Source organism: Tursiops truncatus, chromosome 11 (assembly GCF_011762595.2).
Source record: "Tursiops truncatus isolate mTurTru1 chromosome 11, mTurTru1.mat.Y, whole genome shotgun sequence".
NCBI lineage: Eukaryota > Metazoa > Chordata > Mammalia > Artiodactyla > Delphinidae > Tursiops > Tursiops truncatus.
The window spans coordinates 35,898,938-35,920,073 of NC_047044.1; the positions used below are offsets into that span (position 1 = coordinate 35,898,938).

Here is a 21,136-nt window from a genome sequence, read left to right on the forward strand (position 1 = left end):
AGGCCCTGCCCTCATGACAAGTGAGAATCAATTATAAGCATGTCTGTGAAAATACAGTGTCAAGGAACTGGACTAAGTTCTGAAAGTTCTCACGGAGGGCTTTCTGGCCTATCCCTATTCTCATATAATCAGCAAAGTGTCTTACAGACATTTGGCACCTCTCTTGGACCCGAGTACTACTGTCATGAACCTCAAATTGCAGATTCCATTTGCCAGCTCCTGAGGCCTCCAAAAGGCGGTAAAATGGAGGTTTGCAAAATGAGAAGGCCACTGATAAAAACTTATCATTTTGTAGAGTATTTCTAAGTACTCAGCTTTTTACTTAATGGGCATGATTGAAAAATAATGAAGTAAATCATTTTGAAATTAAAGTTTGCTCACTTGTGTCATTAGCATATATTAACCTCATTATTTCTATTATTTGTTAAAAGAGCCATTTGAATAAATGAAACTGTTCCAAACCACATTAACAGTTACATATACACAGAAATGTACATATCTGTAGAAAATTTAGAGCAACAATTTGATAATGAAATTGATGTGCTTTGCTGTTAAGTGTACTTTTCAGTTGCTAGGAACAAGGAAAAACAAAGCAGGATTCCTGCTGCATTTAAGAGTCTGTGAAAAAGTTCAGTTGTCTTTAGAAGCAAGTAAAACTGATAAAGAGAAAGAACACTCACATATCTTCCAAAAAGGAGTAATATTCTTTATAAAAATAATTTTGACAAAATGCTTTCCAGTTAGCTAAGCTCATACACATTATCTCATTTCAGAAACATATCTACAACCTTAATTGTCTTTGTCACTTTCCTTTGAGGTTCAGATAGAGAGGTGTTTCTTCTTTGATACAAGGCCAATGTCATCAGAGGAGAAATCCATCTTAATCCGAGTCTTCCTACTTTCCTTAGGAACTAAAGTCCTTCCACGAGCCCCTTTTTATCCAATATCTTTAATCTTTTTCCCCACTGCAATTTCCTTTCCCTTAAGACTACAAAAATGTTTGTGTGCCTCTTAGCATAGAGCGGAAGATAAAACCCTACCACCTTATCATTCCTGCATCCACCTCTTAACTACCTCTTACTGTCGTTCTTCCCCTCAAAGTCAGATTTCCTTTAAGGATAGTCTGTGGTGCACATGTCCAATGACTCAAATCCCATTTACCCCTAAATCCAGTTTAGGCTCTTTCCCAGAATTCTGCTGAAATGTCATAATCGAATTTCCACTAATTATCAAACTCCCAAAATAGTTTGCTTGTATGAATCACCTACTCAACTGTAGCATCTGTGACTATTAAACCCATTTTCCTTCCTGAAACTCTTGTGTTTCCTCGGCTTCTGGAAAACCAGTCTTCCTTATTCTCTATCCCTGAGACTATCCTTCCAAGAATGAAGAAATGTGTATCTTTATTCATATATTCCTTTAAAAGAAGTCGGTATTTCCCAGGACTTTGTTTTTTTCTCCTTCTTGGTAAGTACTGTCTCTGCATGACAACATGCATACATGCAGCTCATATGCTGACCGTTCTCAATTCTAAATTAGTGATCTCTCTCCGGACATCCAGATCTGTTGAAAATTCAACAGCTTACTCAACCACATCAATCTAGGTGCTTATTAGCTGGAATTTCAAAACCAACACATCCAAAAATTGAAAGCAATATTTCCCACTCAAAAATAAGGTGATAAATGAAAGAGATAAAAGAAGAAAAAAATCTTTCCTCAACAATTAGAACCATCCTTTACATCAGTTGCTAAAATCAGAAACCTGGTTATCACTCGTGACTTTTCACTTACCCTCAAAATCCCAGGTTTAAAAAGTTTCCAAAGCCTACCAATTCTTATTTTATTTTCTAAGGCTCTTTACTCTGGCCCCTCAAGGTTCACTTTTACAGATCTGGCAGAGCCCTTTTTACCTTTCCTGTCACCTAAATAACTGCAATCGCCCACTAATTAGTCTGCACATAATGGCATTCCTAAAGGACAAATATGCTGTTAGGCTAGACAAAAAGAACATGAGGAGATGAATGTATATCTTTGAAACTGTACCTAAAGCCCATAAACCTGGAAAATGATGTATTCAGCCTCATGGGCTCCCTCATACTGATGTATTACAGTCCTGTCATTTTCTACCTCATAAGATACAGCATGATAACCACACCTAGACAATCCTGTCCAGCCTGCCTCATTCTTTGGAAGAAACTAGTCACACAGAGGGATGGAGCAGCTAAGTCTCCAGGATTATATATAAAGTGGCTCTTTGAATTAGAGAGCATCATCCTCTGTATCATCTGAATAAAGTTAGCAACGGAATGAGTCCAAGTTAGACGGCTATTGTGACCAATTTCTCATGGCTAAGGATTTAATTGAGCATCAACTATGCTCTAGTATGCACACTGCAAATGTGAACAAGACAGATGCACTCTCCTGTGGATGCACGATCTATTGAGGGAGACAAATAAGAAAATAAATGGTGTGGAAAATTACTATGATAGGGCACAGAGGAGCAACACCGCTCTAGTTCAGGAATGGACAAAGGAAGGTTCACGGAGTGCAAGTGCCATTGGGCAGAGGCTTGAAAGTAAGCAGCAGTAGAGAGTGTCATCATCAGCCCCATGTTACACAGGAAGAAAGCGAGGTCCACGGGGAATTTACCAACTAACCCTAGGTTTTATGGTTAACAAGCGACAAAGCCAGGACTGGAACACAGTTTCTCTGATACTAAATCCCATGCTCTTTCTAAAAGAAAAAAAGAAGAGAAGAGAGAAGATAATTCAAGTCTAGATGCATATGTACTAGGTTATGTTTCCTTTTGCTCTAAAATTCTTCAGATTTTGGATAATATGAATTTGAATTAATGCTCTGAAAAGGAATCCAAACGCCATTTTGACAGCTCAGGATGAATTTGGGTCAATTCTAGCTCTGTAACAATGAAGCTTCTATTACTGCTGTTCTCCACATTTATAGAACCCATTCTTTACTTTACTGAAGACTGGATAGAAGGATAGAAACCCTTCACATTGTAATAGTTGTGGTTGTAATAATAGGAACAACGACAACAGCTAAACCTATTTGGCACTTACAGTGCTACATATATTAACTTAATTTACATATATTAACTTATTACTCATCAATAATCTTATGAGGTAGGTTATTATTACAAGTCTCGTTTTACAGATGATGAATCTGGGGCAAGTAAAAGTTCTGCAACACACCAGAGGACACACAGCTAGCAAGAAGTGTGCCACAGTTCAAGCCCAGCAATCCGATTGTAAAGGAAGATCTGTATTTTAATAGACCATTCATACCAAAGGCTTTTCCACAGCTGTTTAAAATTGATGACACAGTTTGTTTACATGCTGATCATGTCAATAAAATCTTCTGGTTTCTATGTATATTAAAAACAACAACACATTTTAATATACCATCAAGCTAGAATCTAATAAGAAATAGTGTTATTCATGTTATGTGAAGTTGCTTTACAATTAAGGAAACTGGCCCATGCTATAGATGAATGTGAATTCGAAGTGTCTTTTGGGGGAGAAATTGAAAAAATGTTATTGATCTCTAAATAATAAATGGTTGGGTCACTTTTATGTATCTGTGTGTAGGTGGATATATTATAGTGTATTTTAATAGATTCAAATCTTTTACTTCTCATATTTCTCCCCCAGTGATTTATCTTTCAGAACCACAGTCACTGAAATTAAGCAGCCAGTGAAGAATACAAATTGGAGAAACAGAAAGAATAAATACTTGTTACAGTCAAAGGAAGAAAACACATCTGGATACAAGAAGTACTATTCACTGTAACACTTAAATTCCAGAAGACCACTTTACTTCAAGAAAAAAACAACAAAATGCCCTCCCTTAAATCCTTTCAGTTTGTTTTAACCTGATTTTGACCATTTTCTAGGAATTACCATTAAGTGTGTAGAATTTCTTTTTCTTGCAAAAGTTTTGCCCATCTTTACCCCAATCTCCCCTAACAACCCTTTCTCTAAAATACCATTAAAAATAAAAATCACAATACTCCAGATACTTGATAAATGAAAACCAGTCAAACCCATGGTAACAGTGGATTGGACAGAGTTAAATGCAAACATTAAGTGTAAACAGGCAGACAAATCCCTAGCTGATTCTAAATATTGACAGAGACAGAAGGGGAGCATTTTTTAGTACAATGTTTCTCAACCAGGGGTGACTCTGTCTCCCAGGGGACATTGGGCAATGTCTGGAGACGTTTATGGTTGTCACAAGTGGGTGGATGCTACTGGCATCTAGTGGGTAGAGGCCAGGTATGCCATTAAATATGTAAACATGTTAGAAGACACAAGACAGCCCCCGAAAGCAAAGATTATCTGGCCCCCAATGTCAATAGTGCTGAGGTTAAGAAACCACATTTAGCATTTCATACATACTAACTGCAACATATCTGTTCAGAACATAAGGTCCTCATGTCCCTGCTAACCACATACATGAACTATGTAGAGAATACAGAATGCAAAAAAGCAAACTACAGGGAATAAATTATTTTTTTTCAATAAAAATCTAATCTATCATCATTTCTACTGACTTTTCATTTAAAAAGGCAACAAAATAAATTTTCTAAATTATTTTAAAAAGCATGCCCTTCCCCACTGCTGTCAGTACATACAAACAAAATGTCAGTGGCTCTTTGTAGAAGGTTGCCCTCAATACAGAACTGTCAAAACATACAAATCCTCAAGTAGACCTACCTTTTGCCTCAGGTTCAAACAAAGGTCTTTAAAAATCGTTGAGATCCGACATGTTCGAATATTGGTATTAATAAAGCACATCAGAAGTATACTTTTCAAGAATATGTATTGCAGTAAACAGAAGAAAAGTATAGTTTTCAAGAATATGAATTGCAGTAAACTAAGCGGACATTTACTCAGAACATGGGTGAAACAGGATGTGGTTTACAGAGCCAAGAGCTGTTAAGACCAGGGAAATACTAAAGGATAGTAGCTTTCTTTCTTCTTTCAATTTCATTAAAGCATAATTTGTGGCACTCCTACACCATATTAAACATTGAGAATAAGATTACCAAACAATAGGTAAATATTTTTTGAATGAACTATCTCATGGTGAAGACAGATGATCAAACACTCACAATACAGTGTAAACGAAGCATAAAGTGTTCTGGGAACCCACAAAAGGGACACTTTTCCACGATGACAGGTCAGGTGAGGTTTGTAGGGAAGGCAAGCATGCAGGGAATGGAGTTCCAGACAGATCAGGCCGCCATGCTTATGAAAACTCAAAGTTACAGAGGATAGCATTTTAATCTACCAGTAGCAGTAGCGACAAGCTTCATGGAAATTAAATGACGATCTATGTTAGAAGCCTTCTGGAAACTGAAAAGCTAAAACAACTTAAAATTAAGATTATGTTATTGAGAATATTTCAGTAATAAGTTGTTTGGTTATTCCCTGGGCAAAAATTCTTAGTCATCAAAATAAATCAGATAGTTTAATGTTTACAGGCAATGGTTCACAAAATAATTGATAATCCTTAAGGTCCAAATACTAACAAAAACATCATGTTCATGTTAAATTGAGACATTTTTTCTGAACTTTATTTTGTTTGATTATCTTTTAACACATGTAGGTACTCTGAAACTAAGATTTCTTTCCTCAGAGATAAGACATTATATGTTTTAGATGTTCAATGCTTTCCTAAAGTATTCATGCCTCTGAAATTTCCCAACTGACATTAATTGGCATTGGCTTGGCATCATATTCAAACTTTGCATTAATTCACATTTAATAACTGATTTTGCTAATTCAGCTGATGACTCTAATAATGAGATTTTATATAATTTAATTGTGAAGTGGCATTACAGTTGCATTTCTTCTGTTTTTCCAAGATTAATGCCTACTTTTAGTCTATGTTCATAATAGGATATTTGGAAACATAAATCGTTAATCTCTATTATCAGACAGAAGTGATAATTTACAGCATGTCAAACTCATAACACACAAATGCCCCCAAATCTTGCTTGATAAAATAGGTATCAGGCAAAAATCTCAAGTGACTATCCTGGAATGAAACTCAAAGTCCTTTTTAAAAACAGAAGCTGTAAGTAAAATGAATAAATTACTACTACTTGAATCAACTGCAGTAATGCCAAGGTTTAGGGTGACACAAGAGCTTAGAAATTAAGTATCTAATATGCACAAGCCACTGAATACATACAAAGAACCAGAATCAATCAGTACAGGAGTCTTGGTCATGTGACTAAATTCTATCCAATGAAATGAAAGCACAGTAGCCAGAGGCCCTCTAGGAAAAGTCCTCAAAGAGGAGGGAGCATGTTCTCCCTTACCCTTCCTCTGTCCTGCTGACTATAGGTGGAGGCCCAGTTCTGAGGATGGTAGAGAAAAGCCCTGTTCTGAAGATGGTAGAGAGCAAACTGAAAGGAGCCCAGAAACTGAGCCCTTTATAAAAATTTCCCATGACCTTGGGACTGCACACCTCTGGACTTCTCTGTACAGAGAATACAATTTTAACTAGTTTAAGCTAATGTTATTTGGGATTTCTTACCACTTACTTTCTTATCCTCTTCTCTACTGATAAAAAAGCACATGTAAATGACCCAATTTTGTTCCTTTATTTGGCTGAGTAATATTCCATTGGGTCATTTGTAGAGATGTGCATGGATCTAGAGACCATCATACAAAGTGAAGTAGGTCAGAAAGAGAAAAACAAATATCGTATATTAATGCATGTATGTGGAACCTAGAAAAATGGTACAGATGAACCGGTTTGCAGGGCAGAAATAGAGACACAGATGTAGAGAACAAACGTATGGACACCAAGGGGGGAAAGCGGCGGGGGGTGGTGGTGTGATGAATCGGGATTGACATATATACACTAATATGTATAAAATGGATAACTAATAAGAAGCTGCTGTATAAAAAAATAAATAAAATAAAATTTAAAAAATAGATACATATAAAAGCACATGCATTGTTTTGTTTAGTTTTTCTTTTGTTTTTTTAAAAACTAAAATATGTAATATCAAGTATGGCTCTTATAGAGAATTTTAAGGAAAACTTCTATTAATTATATTTGAATGAATATAAAGTATGTGTTGTCTGGTTTTGAGTGATAACCAGATGAGACAATTTGCCAAGTATGAAATTTGCAATTAAAATATTCAATTAAACTTATACAATTTTAGAGTGTAATAGGGGCATGAAATTAGAACTCTTAAATTAAATGTCTAGACATCAGAGTGGTCAGAGTTATCACTCTTTGTCCAAAAAAGTGATGACATTAGTAGCATTTTTTAATATAAAAGCATTTCAGTTAATCCTCTCAATCCTCAAATAACTAGAAAGAAGCAAATTCATAGGCATTATCACATGAAATAGAAATAGGTAGGATTTTAATCTCAGAAAAAAGATATAAGTGAGATATAAGTGATTGAATTTGAGTTCCACGGGAGATTCCAGAGACAAAGCTATATAAATTTTCTGGTCTCACATGGCACATCTATGGCTTTCAGGTCACCCTAGGATAACAGATTTTGTATTTGAGGACCACGCAAAAGAATTCCCTCTACTCATATTTTTTTTTCTCAAATCATAAACTCAACTTTCCTTCTCTCCTTTTCTTTAATTAAACTAGAAAAGCACTAAGAGAGAAAGGGAATATAAACAGTTAACTTTTTACTTAAAACACACAATTTCAATTTATTAGAATAATAATATGTTTGTTACAAAAAGCATAATTTAATTGGATACTAATTTTAAACTACTGCTAAGTTATTATACATGATAACTATATACTGTATGTACTCTGAGCAAAATAAAAAGATGTCACTTCTTGAAAAGGTTAAATCCCACTGAGCAATGAGCAAGTTGTTTCCCTGCTCCATACTTTCATTGCATGAAGAAGAATGGAAATGGAGATGGAGAAAAAGACAACAATCATGTGACGTGAACTAGACAGATGCGCACACAGGATTCTATTACGTAGCTCCCCAAAGCTGAAACCCGTTTCACTGGGTATCATTTCTAAGTGTCACAGAACTGCCAAGTAATACAGTTTCAGAAAATACAGTTAAGCCTCCTCTCTGGTATCTTTCTTTTGACACAGACCTGTTTATTTGTTCTAAATTGGATTTTGTTTAGACTTTGACAACTGAATAAAGTACAGTAATGACATCCTATTTCATAAAGATGATTGTTTTTTATTCTAACCTATCAAATATGGGGCAGTAGGCATCCAATCAAAAAACTGTTTTATATTTCCAACACATTACTAAAAACCTCATCAATTCCTATCAGGGGGAAAATGAACAAGTTGTAGCTTTTATTAACTTTATTTTAAAATTAGTTTTTGCTTAGGGTCTAAAGAAAGAGAAATGTATCCTCACTATAGTACCATGTCTGAAAAATAGATGAAGACTCAGTTAAATGGAGCATTCATTACGAAGATATTTCTTCTGAGTTAGAGCCTGGACTATGCCATCTAAATAAGCCTTTATCCCATATAAGTCCACTTCTACTCTGTAACACGTCCTGAACAAAATGCTTCACGATTATTATCTTATGTAATTCTCTCAATAAACCTATAAAGGTATAATCCCCATTTTACAAATAAGGAGCCCCCAAATCGGAATGGCTACTCAAATCTACATAGCTAATTTTGTTGGATCTGGGATACACAGACTACACTGTATATTAATATATGCATAATTCACTTTATACCTGTCTTCCGAATATATAATTACGGCTATATTTTCCTCTACATGTCATACAATAATAATAGGTGTGAATATAATTTCCTAGTTAAAAAATAGCACTTAAGAGGAAGTAAGAAAGAGAATTAACACTCGATGTGTGTTTTCCATATTATTTATTTTCATAATTAAAATTAGCAATTTAAAATATTATTACTCTTTTTACTTTAGAGATATGAAAACATCAGAGATAGAAATTAAACAACTTGCCCATGATAACACAACTGGAAAGTCTTAAGATGAGACTCAAATTCAGAGCTGCCAGGCTTCAACTCACATGTCTTTCCATGTCTTTTCCCATATTAGTCCACTGGGAATATGTACCTGTTCTTAGTTTAAGCATTTATAATTGCCCTCTCTCTCCTGCTCATATACCCAGTGCTTTTCCATTTTCTGTATCAACAAATTTCTCTTCTCTCTTTCTGTATTTATACATGCCCATCGCAATATATAAACATCTTGGATTTGCTTCAAAGGTGGGTAAACTACAGCCTCCAATGCCAAGTCAACTTCACCAAGAAATGCATCATAACCAATATACTTGGTGTGATAGTTAATTTTATGTGTCTATTTCATTGGATCATAGGAGACCCAGAACACTAGTTAAACATTATTTCTGAGTATGTCTGTGGGGATGTTTCAGGAAGATTAGCATTGTATTCAGCAGATGGAGTAAAGCACATTGTCTTTCCCATTGTAGGTGGGCATCATCCAATCTGTTGAGGGTCTGAATAGAACAAAAAAGAGAATAGGAAGATTTCTTTCTCTCTGTCTCAGCTGGGACACTGATCTGCCCTCAGTAATCCTGGTTCTCAGGCTTACAGACTCATACTGGAATTTACACCACCATCCTTCCTGGGTCTCCAGCTTGCAGAGGGCAGATCATGAGACTTTTCAACCTACATAATTTCATAAATCAATGACTTACAATAAATCTCTTTACTATATACATACACACACACACACACACATACACACACACACACACACACACACACACACACACACACTAGCGGTTCAGTTTCTCTGGAGACTCTGATTAATACAACTTATAAAGGGGTTTCCCTGAGTTATTCTTGTGCTCAAGACCTACTTCTCTTAATGGAAATGTTTACCAGTGAGTGTGAGCAGTATCCTCACACAAGAGAGCTGTGAGCTGTTAGAAACGGAATGAAATTAACAGCTAACAAACTCTTTAGTTTTTTATTATACAATTATATCAAGTTTCCAGGAACTTTATTTAATCCTTGCTACAACACTAGGTGATATCAGAGCCCAATTTTGCAGATGAAGAACAAGGATTAAGCAACTTGACCAAGTGCAGGACCAATAAATGGGAGATCTGAATCCAAGTCTGTTTAATGCCAAAACCCATGCCCTTAATATTTCACAAAGCTGCCTCCGTGGTACAAAGGTGAGAGTTAAATTTTTAAAAAAATGAAACTTTTCCCTTTTCCCCACTCCTTTTCTCCCCACAAAAACAAATATTATTCAGGTAGGTCCATATATATTTTCTGGGACCATAGTCAAATCTCTTTCAAATATTTCCTCATTCTCTAAGAGAATTCTGTGATTTGAAACAAGTAAAATTAAGAACTAAAGCATACCTAAGACAAAGGCATTGACCACCAGTGATGGAACTTTAAACCTATATACAGACTTGCTTTTATTCTTTGCTATTTACAGGGGCTATCCAAAATCGATGACTAATTATTATGTCATTTTTTGAAGGAGAGATATTTATCAGTTGGATGGTGTACAATCACTGTGGAGGAACCCCACGCTGGGATACAGGAGTACGCCAAAGCTTGACCTGCTCAGTAAAAGTCAATGTAATTAGACTCTTGATTTGTTCATTCATTCATTCAAAATATATTTTGAAAGTGCCATTATAGAGATTTTAATGACTGGCAGAAAAGAGAGATAATTTAAAAAGCAGTAACAAAGTTGTGTACAGGGTACCATGATACAGTCTGATGCACTGTGGAAGTCCACAGAAGGAAACCTAACTTAAAACTAGTTTGTTCAGGCACTGGGGGAAAAAAAAAAAGAACATTTGTGAATTCCACAGGAATCAACACACTCAAAAAAATATTACCAAAAAAAATCAGGGCCTGATTCCGTCACAGATATGGTTATAATTTGGGTTAGAGATGTTCCCATGGGCACACAGTGATTTAGTGCAATGCACTCACTTTAAACATAAATGTTCAACAAAGTGGGTGTTTTCTTTGTCCCTTAACAGCAGGGCTCTAACAAAAGTCTGCTGTTGAAGCAATAAATTATGAAAGAGGAAAAGGTATCATGTATCTCACAGACCAGCAGGAATAGGTGTTAGGTCAAACCAGCAGTTTCTAACTTAAGAACAGGCATGAGCAGTTCCAAAAACGAAAGTCTTAGCCTATCTCTTTTGGCCTGGAATAGATTTTACAACCTAGAAACAATTCACTCATGGGCTTATCCTGCAGTACTTGAAGAACTGAAAGAAAACACCATTTATAACAATGTTCCTAAAACTGCCCTTGCAGGTTTAATTTTGCTGCTGAGAAGAGATGTCCCTTCACCCAACTCAAGGGTCAAGAGAGCAAGGATCTATTCGTGTCAGGAGTCATCATTTACAGGTCCTAGCAGTGGGAACCAGAGGCAAATTAGTGGCTGGAGACAACGAAAAAGAGCTGGCGGAGCGCCAGAAGATCTGAACGGAATGATGAAAAGTTGGGGACTGAGGTGCTCAATGAAGAGAAAAATGGGTGAATACTTTCAACGCCACTTGCTTTTTACACACACACACACACACACAGTCATTAAAATGAAAAACCAAAGGCTATTCACAGAATATAAACGGCGTTCAAAATTGGACTACCTTTAGACTTCAGGACAGCTCAGATTAATCCCCTAACCTGAAATTTCTATTCTCTAATAAAAGTGTCTGCCTGTCATTTCCTGAGTCTGATGATGAGATGTGGTTACACTGACCAGGTTGGATCTGGTTGTTCTTCTCTAGATGATTGGCGAGCATTTCCTCACAGTGTTCTCCTTATTATCAGAACTGCAAGATGGGATCATTCCTTCCTCTTGCCATTCATCCAACCTCTATCTAGTCATTTCCAACTACAAGGGTGCCTGGGGCAAAGTCAACTTAGGGGCACTGTAATTGCAAGCAATGGAGGAGTAAAGAGAAAGGGCATCCTTCGGTCTCTGATTCTACAGAGGTAAACAGGGACAGAGGAAGAAAGAAAAAGCAGGGAGGCAAGTCTCTGAAATAATCCTTGATGCACTCTTCACACACAAAGAGCTTAAGGAAAATGGATGTACCTAAATCGTGGAAAGCACACATAAATATACATACAACATATATTTATCGAGCTTGTTTCTGTTAGCTAAGCACCGTGCTAGGCACTTAGGAGACATATATATATAAACCCTGTCTTCAGGGAGCTTACATGTTAGCAATATACAAAATAAACTATACATTTGTATTTATTTTAATACCATTATACAGAGCTAAATAGGAAATTATAAAGTTCACTAGAAGGTGATAAATGTAATGTAAAAAAAAGGAATTAAGTAAAGGAGAACAGGAGTGTGAGAGCAGTGGAGGGGCTGCAGTTTAAATAGTGCATCTGGGGAGCCCCATGCAATTGTTTGAAGCAAAGAATTGAAAGGAGTGATATGAGATATAATTTAGCCACAGTAATAATTTAGTACATGTTTATATGAATAACATATAAGAGAAAAATAAGCAGCAGATGACAAGATATTAATTTTTAAAATTCACCATCATCTGAATACCCAGATGGCCTCCAACTTCAATTATACTTTAAGCAACTTCTCCAAAACACAGGCAAAATCAGTTATGTTTTGTGTAAGAGAAAAAATAAATTAAATGGAAGACAATATTACTGTATTTCCTGGTGTATCTAGGAAATAATTCTTAAGTCATAGTAATTGGAAATCTGCAGAGGACTGATCGGAACTACTCAAATAACAAATTTACATCTGTTCAGTTTTTTCAGGAGTAGAGGAAAAAAGACACTTTTTTTTTTCATAGTGCAAAACCTCCTTCTGAGAAAACTGAAATTAATTTATTTGAAATTCTGCTGCCTATCAGCCTTCACTTTCCACATGAACATAATTTTAGGAACAACAACAAAAATGCTTCTGGCCATTTGAGCAACTTTTAATCAGTTTTAAAGTTAAACCAAACAAAAGGCATTAAAACAGGATGCAATTATGAATTTCTTAATAAACCTCTTTTATAGGCTTTCTAATACATGTCTTCAAATTTACCTGCAGTGCTCTGGATAAAAATGACTATGAAATTAAAGGCCATTTTTTTAAAAAAAATATTTATTTATTTATTTGGCTGCGCCAGGTCTTAGTTGCGGTACACGGGATCTTCAGTTGCAGCATGTGGGATCTTTAGTTGTGGCATGTGGGATCTAGTTCCCTGACCAGGGATCGAACCCAGGCCCCCTGCATTGGGAGCGTGGAGTCTTAGCCACTGGACCACCAGGGAAGTCCCTTAAAGGCCATTTTAATGAGATTTCAGAAAAATGCCTTTCATCGTTTTTCCAACATGGAAAATAGTTTAACTCTCTCTATACAGTTAATTTTGAATGAGTATTTCTACATAGAAAAGCATGACCCATACAATGCCATTTTAAAACTACATTTGTAATAGAAAACCTATAACACAAACAAGCATAGGAATGATTTAATCTCCTTCTTTCGCTTTGCCAGACTCCAATTTCTAAAAGGATTCTGATTTCCCTCAATTTTACTTTGGGTTGCAATGGGGAGGGCAAAGTTTAACAGTTAGTTCCAGCAAGCAATCCTAGACACCAGTACCACAATGTGTAGTTTCCACTGCTATAAAAGAAATGAGTGTGAAATAGTAAGTGGTTTAATTCAATTCTATCCAAAAGCACTTGTTAGTACCAAGAAGGTGTCAAGGACTTCACTATGTGCTAGAAATAAAGACATAAATAAATTACATCCCCAGTCCCTAAGGAGCTCCTAGTGTGAATTTCAATTCTTTGGTCATTGTGTCCATGGATTTCATAGGATAAAATTATTCTCTAGGATATCTTGTAGCTTTGTGATGGCAAAATGTTATTCTCTACTACATTCAGGAGAAGTGAATAATATTTCCAAGTTTCTAGACCCATGATTGATGCCACTATTTTTTTTCCCCCACAGGGACACAAAAACCTCATAGAAATAATTCACTTCTCTACAGTACATGATCTTTGGCCATTTTCTCCCTTCTTACTGTCCTATCCATCAGCTTCAATGGCATCAAAGTACCCTGGGCTTCTTTCCTTCTCCTTGAGCACACTTTATGGTTCCACTTTCTCTACCAAGCTCCTTCAATATTCGTATTTCCCAGGATTCCATCCATGGTCCTTCTTTCCTTTATCCTTATACATATTACATACACACACACACACACACACACACATATTATTGACAGTCAGTTTCAATTTACACACTTAGATAATTACTCCAAAATCCACATCCTCTACCTCAGAATGCTCTCATGAGTGGCAGAAACACGTTCTAGTTGCTTCGTGGATGCCCAAGAGTCATCTGAAACTTACGTAGCCAAAACTGTACAATTTCCCCCCTAAACAACCTTGTTCATTTGTCTTTCAAGTGTGATTCCTCTTGTCTTTCTCTTTATTATTCTTCCTTTTTCTCCAGCCTGAGTTAAGTCCCTGCCTTCTCATAATAATATAAGCATCTCTCTCTTAGAAGAGATATTACTTTATATTACTTAACATATTTTTAAATCCAAACTTCAAGCTACTTGAGGGCAGAAACTATACTTTCTTTGTCAGCTTATTCCTACCATCTAATAGAATACCTGTCACTCTGAAGGCACTAATATTTGTTGAATGAAGTAATGAATCCTTATTTCCAATACACAAACTTACAAATGTGTTCATATATACAAATGTACTCAGAAAATATAATCAGTATTAATCAAACTTTATAATTGGTCATTACATCTCATAAATGGGTGAAAATTAGTGATGTTTGACATAGGTGTTATCAGCATTGGGGATTTTAGAGTGCCAAGAAAACAGATTTCACCTTGAAAGCTAGACTGTAAAATCAACTCACAATGAATCAGAGAACCAGTGTTCAAAAAATGAACTGTGGAAAGAAAATGGCCATGAAGCTAGCAGGTATGAAGTGCTTACTTGTTTAACTATATTAACACAACCACTGAGTACAAAATGTAAAAGTCTTCATGAAAGAGAGGTGGTGTGACTTGGAAGAAAGGTCTGTAAATGGGGATTTACAGAGGCAAATGCCAACAGCACTTATTCCAGCACTTTCCAAGGAAGGAAGAGCTTCAGCCAAGAGGTTTCATAGCATCAGGCTGTCTTAGACTAATGTCATTATAAATTAATCCATCCAATACTCTTTAGCCTGATGTTCTTATAAATTGAACACATGGATTTTAACAAATTTTAAATTTAAATTTAATTTAAATTTAAATTTTAAATTTTAACAAATTTTAACACATGGGTACATATGCTTACCGAACAGACTTATGATTCTCATGCAGATTTGACTGGACTCTGAGTCCTTCTAGCACCTGTGACAGTATAGTGGGGGAAATCCCATGAAAACACTACTACCACAGGGGAACTCTGTCACTCTTCTGTGTGTTTTTATTATATAAGTAGGTTGCTCTGGGACTGATCACCCCAGGCAACTAAGCACCCCATGCACCTAAACTGATTGTTCCTTCCCTCAAACTACTTGCAAAAAACTCACTAGATATTTGAATGCTGTAAAATGAGCCTTCATGTTACCTACAATTTGTAATTTGAACTAATAATTACGTATGATGCTTTACACTATAAAACCTGCAATAAAAAATTTTTCATCTTGTGATTTTTTTCTTTTTTAATTGACCTGGATGTGTTATGAAATTAAATTATTTCTGACTTCCTCTTTACCATCCTACAGATGTGCAGGTCATCATATATTAATTCTCTTGCCTTAATCTATCTTGGAATCTTGATAGGCTTGGCCAAATTTCTTGAATATAGTGTAGCATGGCCAAAATTCAAGAATGGATAATTTAATGCTAAAATATACTCAAGAATTTACATGTTCAAATGCATATAAACGGTTGATGAAATCATGAAGCATGGTTAATTTGCCCTAGTTTCAAATAATTACTAATTTTTACTTTTGAAAATATTCTCAATAAAGGCTACACTTATATACTTAGTTCATCCACTTTTCCTGTAGACATGGTAATGTTACAGGAAGTCTACAAATTAGAATTGAAAATTACTAAAAGACACATTTAAATAATGTGTTTCTATAAAGAGAAATCAGTTGCATAGCCACTTATATACATCTCAAGTAGGATTGTAAAGGGACTATTACTATTTTAAGAACCATGAAGCACCACAGTTTTAATAAATCAGAATAGACGTATAGGCTTCATTAGTTACTATTTAATTTTTTTCTGATTAACAAATGAAAAGATCAGAAGTTGTTGTGCTGAAACATCCCTTGGCTGGTTATCCAATTATGTAACATCCATGATCTTCTCTTACCAATTCTGAAAAACAGTTTTCAATATGTTTGTAACAAAGAAAATACTTTGGGTTTGGTGGGAGAAAGGGAAGGAGAACTCAAGTCTTGATACCAGATGATATATTCCAGAATCCTTATCCCACATCAGTATGTATACAATAACCAGGCTCGATAGGAGGGAATTTTACTATTCTTATGTTTTTTGGACAGTGACTTTTTTCATAGATATGTATAATGGAAAAAGTTGTGGAATAAATCAATATGAAGAGTCAAACATGTGAACATGGCCAGTAACATGAGCTGAGAAGGAAGTGGATTGGCTACATATAATGGGCAGGAAATGCTGTCGAGCCAACTTGAACTTTGTTGATTTATTCTCATTCATTAGTGAATTCATTAATCAACTCATTTAATAGTTTATTAACTCATTCATTAGTTTATTAATCATAGTTTAACTGACTTATTACTTTCTTAATCAACATATATATAATTTAAAGCTCATGTGCTTGGCACTGTGCTTGGTACTAGGGATGGAATGGTACCTAAACATTCCCTGGCCTTAAAGAGATTACACTGTGATTAAGGGGAGCGCATATGTAAATATGATCCACACTAAAAAGAGCCAAGTATTAGTTTTATGATGACATTAGTATTAGTATTATGGTGACAATTGGAAGCAACTGTCTTTCTTCCAACTCTGAAAATAGGAAAGGTATCGAGAAATCCTTCCAGAGAAGTATATAGATATGTATAAGTATCAGGCTAGGCAACAAGGATAGGGAGTAGGGTATAAAGAGGTCATACGAGGAGAAAACAGTAGAGAATGTTGCAGGCAAAACAAATAGCATGTGCAGAGGCCTCCCAGCAAATAAGAATATAACATATTTAGGAAAATTCCAAGAAAGAACCTTCGACTAAAAATCAGATATATGATAGAGCAACAACAAAATTTGGAACCAGGCATCTTTTGAAAAAATAAAATCTAAATAATCAGGTTCAACCAGTTTAAAGTGTAATGAGGGAAAAAAAAAAAGTTCTAATTCACATTAGCGAAAATACTTTTTTGAAAAAATTAAGAACAAATCAACCTCAGGGAGGAGTCAAGATGGCGTACAAGGAGGACATGGAATTCGCGTCTCCTCACAACTAGGGCACCTACCAGGCACCACAGGGGGACCGTGGACACCTGAAGGGATGGGAAAAAAACCCCAGCAACCAGGTAGGAAGTGGGGCTTGGGGGGAGTGAAGGGGGAGGAGAAGTGGAGGCAGGATGAGACTGGGCCCCTGAGGGATGGCTGGGGGAGGGGAAGGGATTCCACGCCTGCAGTGGGAAACTGGGGAACCACTGGGAGGGCAGAGGATCAAAAGGGAGCGTGGCCAGGTTTCCCCTGTCCACTTGGGCCTCTGGGAGACTGCTGAGATCCTGGGCCTGATCCTCTGCCTACCGAGGCCCCCTCCAGCCACGTGGGTCCTGAGGGAGTGGCAGGGAGGGAAGGGGGAGCAAAAGTAAAGGCCAGACCTCAGGGACCTGCACCCCTGAGGGGTGGCTGGGGGAGTGGAAGAGTTCCTACACCCAGCGGAACCCACCCATGGTTAGGGGTCCAGCGGCGCCAGGGGAGACCCTGGGGGAGATGGTGGGGGAGGGGAGTGAAGGGAAATGGGCCAGGGCTTTCCCTGTCCACTTAGGCCCTGGGAAGCCTGTTGGGCTCCCAGGCCGAATCCTCTGCCCTCGGAGCCTCCTTTCTGCCACGCAGAACCCAAGCCCCGCCCCTACACCCCCACCCAGGGCCCCACCTCTACACTCGGAGACCCCCCCCCAACAAGCTAGGCCCAAACCCCACCCGCACACACTCAGGGCCCTACCTCCAAACTCTAGAACTCTACACTCCAGAGGCCCTCCTTTCCAAGTGCTGCCTCTCCCCTTCTGCGAAGATCCTAAGCAGAGGGCCCACGCCATGCTTGAATGTCACCCAGCCTAGGCCCCGCCCCCAGGAACTTCTCCCGTCTACTGGGTCTTGAGCCAAGGCCCCGCCCCATGCTCAAACGTCACCTCCTCACCGGCCTAGGTCCTGCCCCACCCTAAACTCTGCCCCTGCCTAAGTTCCACCCCCGCCTATACTCCGCCCCCATAGCCAAGGCTTATTTTTTAATTTTTTCCTTCTTTTTTCCGCTTTTAGATTAGAGTTGTTTTACCTTGCTGATTCGTTGTTGTGGATTCTTTTATATTTTTATTTTTCCTAATAAATCTTTTATTTTTCTAATTTTATTTTATTCTATATACTTCGTTATTGTGCTCTCTGTTTGGCTTGTTCCCCCCACCCACTTTTTTTTTTCTTTTTTCTGTTGTGGTTTAATTTTACCTTGTTGCAGTTGTATCAATTATAGTTTTATTTTTCCTAATATAATTTTTATCTTTCTAATTCTATTTTGTTTTATCCTCTTTGATATTGTACTGCTCCTATTTTTCTTTCTTTTTTTTTTTTTTTTTTTTTTTAACCTCACCAAGAATCTTGTGGGATCTTGGCTCCCAGGCAGGAGGTCAGGCACAACCTCCTGTGGTGGGCGCTCCGAGCCCAAATCGCTGGATTAACAGAGAACCTCAGACCTCAAGGAAAATTAATCAGAGTGAGGCTTCCCGGAGGTCCTCACCTCACCACCAAGACCCAGCTCTATCCAACTGCCTGCAAACTCCAGTGCTGGATGCCTCAGGCCAAACAACCAGTAAGACAGGAATACAACCCCACCCACCAAAAAAAAAAAAAAAAAAAGAAACGACAAAAAAATATGTCACACATGAAGAAGCAAGGTAAAAACATACAAGACCAAATAAATGAAGATGAAATAGGCAACATACCTGAAAAAGACTTCTGAGTAACGATAGTAAAGATGATCCAAAATCTCGGAAACAGAATGGAGAAAATACAAGAAACACTAAACTAGAATCTAGAAGAACTAAAGAGCAAAGAACCAATGATGAACAACATAATTACTGAAATTAAAAATACTCTAGAAGGAATCAATAACTGAGGCAGAAGAACAGATAAGTGAGCTGGAAGATAAAATGGTGGAAATAACTGCCACGGAGCAGAATAAAGAAAAAAGAACGAAAAGAATGGAGGACAGTCTCAGAGACCTCTGGGCCAACATTAAACGCACCAACATTTGAATTATAGAGGTCCCAAAAGAAGAAGAGAAAAAGAAAGGGTCTGAGAAAATACTTAAGGGGATTATAGTTGAACACTTCCCTAATATGGGAAAGGAAGTAGTCAATCAAGTGCAGGAAGCACAGAGAGTTCCATACTGGAAGAACCCAAAGAGAAACACACCGAGACAGATATTAATCAAACTATCAAAAATTAAACACAAAGAAAACATATTAAAAGCAGCAAGGGAAAATCAACAAATAACATACAAGGGAATCCCCGTAAGGTTCACAGCTGATTTTTCAGCAGAAAATCTGCAAGCCAGAAGGGAGTGGCAGGACATATTTAAAGTGATGAAAGGGAAAAACCTACAACCAAGATTACTCTACCCAGCAAGGATCATACCCATTCAGATCATACCATCTGAATGGGTATGATCATTCAGATTCGATGGAGAAATTAAAACCTTTACAGATAAGCAAAAGTTAAGAGAATTCAGCACCACCAAACCAGCTTTACAACAAATGCTAAAGGAACTTCTCTAGGCAAGAAACACAAGAGAAGGAAAAAACCTACAATAACAAACCCAAAACAATTAAGAAAATGGGAATAGGAATATACATATCGATAATTACCTTAAATGTAAATGGATTAAATGCTCCCACCAAAAGACACAGACTGGCCGAATGGATACAAAAACAAGACCCGTACATATACCGTCCACAAGAGACCCACTTCAGACCTAGGGACACATACAGACTGAAAGTGAGAGGATAGAGAAAGATATTCCACGCAAATGTAAATCAAAAGAAAGCTGGAGTAGCAATTCTCATATCAGACAAAATAGACTTTAAAATAAAGACTATTACAAGAGACAAAGAAGGACATTACATAATGATCAAGGGATCAATCCAAGAGGAAGATATAACAATTGTAAATGTTTATGCACACAACATAGAAGCACCTCAATACATAAGGTAAATGCTAACAGCCATAAAAGGGGAAATCGTCAGTAACAGAATAATAATAAGGGACATTAACACCTTACTTTCACCAATGGACAGATCATCCAAAATGAAAATAAGTAAGGAAACAAAAGCTTTAAATGACACATGAAACAAGATGGACCTAATTGATATTTATAGAACATTCCATTCAAAAACAACAGAATACACTTTCTTCTCAAGTGCTCATGGAACACTCTCCAGGATAGACTATACCTTGGGCCACAAATCAAGCCTTGGTAAATTTAAGAAAATTGAAATTGTATCACGTATCTTTTCCGACCACAACGCTATGAGACTAGATATCAATTACAGGAAAAAAACTAAAAAAAATACAAATATATGGAGGCTAAACAATACGCTACTAAATAACAAAGAGATCACTGAAGAAACCGAAGAGGACATAAAAAACTACCTAGAAACAAATGCCAATGAAAACACAACAACCCAAAACCTATAGGATGCAGCAAAAGCAGTTATAAGAAGGAAGATTATAGCAATACAATCCTATCTCAAAAACAAGAAAAATCTCAAATGAACAACCTAACCCTACACCTCAAGCTATTAGAAAAGAAGAACAAAAAAGCCCCAAAGTTAGCAGAAGGAAAGAAATTATAAAGATCAGATCAGAAATAAATAAAAAAGAAATG

The 21,136-nt window shown here is 36.8% G+C and overlaps 1 protein-coding gene across 3 annotated transcripts in view; it reads right to left on the minus strand.

Annotated features, from left to right (window-relative positions):
- TMTC2 (transmembrane O-mannosyltransferase targeting cadherins 2) overlaps positions 1–21,136 on the minus strand; it is a 658,994-nt gene that overhangs the window by 401,019 nt on the left and 236,839 nt on the right. The window lies entirely within an intron of this gene.